General features: G+C 38.7%; 1 long non-coding RNA gene across 1 annotated transcript; it reads left to right on the plus strand.

The window, feature by feature from the left end:
• The first annotated feature begins 622 nt into the window (after nt 1–622).
• Nucleotides 623–1,291, plus strand: LOC121987788. The gene is made up of 2 exons (XR_006113726.1): nt 623–812; nt 1,177–1,291. It is a non-coding gene; the product is annotated as an uncharacterized LOC121987788 (long non-coding RNA).
• Nucleotides 1,292–1,816: the final 525 nt, after the last annotated feature.

Consider the following 1,816-nt stretch of genomic DNA (forward strand, 5'->3'; position numbering starts at 1 on the left):
ACTACATTTTGCACATAATGTATCCTTTTGCCTCTGTTCCAACATTACCCATAGGTCTTTCCCAGCAAGCTCCAACTCAGAGTTTGCTTTTCGTGTCAATTTTAGTTGCAAGCGAAGATGGATATTCAGATTTTTCTCATGATCTAGCTCTTGCTGAATTTCTTCAAGCAAAAAAAAGATGATCATCTCCGTCATGCTGCAAGCTGGTAGGAGTTGTGTCAAACTCTCTCTTTTTTTTCTCGATCCCTGCAAACCATGCCCCAAACTAATCGAGTAATCCTCATTGATTCCACAAGAAAAAGCTAAACCGAAACATTCAAGAATCTTTAATACAGCATGGCAATGTGACACTGAACTGAGTCGCACGGAGCCACAGTTTGAACACAACTTTGGTCTTGCTCTTCTCGCTCCTCCATTGCGACGCCTTGAACATCTTTGATCTCAGCTTCAGTTTTCAGTTTTTCGCCTTGACCTGATGGCCTTGCTATGTGTGAGACCTCAGGGTTTAATTGAACCGTAAAAATTATATATTTGGATTAATAAAAATAAATGAATAAATAAATAACAGTTACTAATATAGGCACCGAATCTGAATCCGAACCCCATTTTCTCTCGCAACAAACACCTACCAACTGCGCGCACCAACCCAACCCGTGGGGACCAAACCCCATTTTCTCTGCCTCCGATTCATGACGTTCGAAAGCACATCGGATGGAATCCGGCAACTTCACACGATGGATTTGTGAGTGGATTTCCTTCAATTCCACAGTCGGGTGCCAAAACCTCTCGACGTCCTCGGGCTGGATGGATCTGTGAGTGGGTTTCTCTCTCAAGGCTCAATTGTTCCTTGTTGTACTTTAGTGTTTGATGTGTAGTCGGAGAAATCTACTTTTTGGGTGCGAATTTTGGTCCAGCTTAATCGTTCAGCTCGAACGGATAAGCTATAGATAGTTGGAAAGAGGGAAAAACGGATAAAGAAGGAACAGTCCTATATCGAACATCTTAAATAAGATCCAGAACATCAACAATTCTTTTGATTTATTTTACTATAAAAATATCTTTATTTCTTATCGACTGATCATTACAGAATGTAGATGTTTTGTTTTCATACCAAAAAAAAAAAAATAATGCTAAAGACTGAGTATAGCTTTCTTACTTATATTTTTTTCTTACCAGCATTGTACATCTGCATGAGGCTCGCACTCATTGTAATATTGACACTCGCACTCATTGTAATATTGACAGTGGAAATGACAGCAAATTGTATCTCAATAATGGTACCACCGACAAAGATTAGTGTACAATATCTGCTTGAGTTTGTTAGCCTTGACAAATTTGATTTAAATGCTCAACTTTCATGTTCAAATAATGTAAGGTTGAAATAATTTCAATATTGTAGTTATTGGATATGTATATTGATACGGAATGTAACGAGCGGATCTAGACAAAGATTAGTGTAAAATATCTGCTTGAGTTTGTTAGCCTTGACGAATTTGATTTAAATGCTTAACTTTCATGTTCAAATAATGTAAGGTTGAAATAATTTCAATATCCTAGTTATTGGATATGTATATTGATATGGAATGTAATGAGCGGATCTAGAGAATGATGTGATAGTCAAAGTCAAAATGACGTGGAGATCAAAATCAAGGCAGGGTGGTGGTCATAGACTCATAGGGTCACCTGGGGCAGAGTTTAGACTCTCGACTATTACTAAGGCCTCCAATGCAAAGATGACTTGCTTAAGGGCGGATCGTTCTAAAGATGGCATGTCTGAGGGTCGATCGTTCCTGAAGAACGAGCGTCCAAGTCCTAA

This window comes from Zingiber officinale, chromosome 5B (assembly GCF_018446385.1).
Source record: "Zingiber officinale cultivar Zhangliang chromosome 5B, Zo_v1.1, whole genome shotgun sequence".
NCBI lineage: Eukaryota > Viridiplantae > Streptophyta > Magnoliopsida > Zingiberales > Zingiberaceae > Zingiber > Zingiber officinale.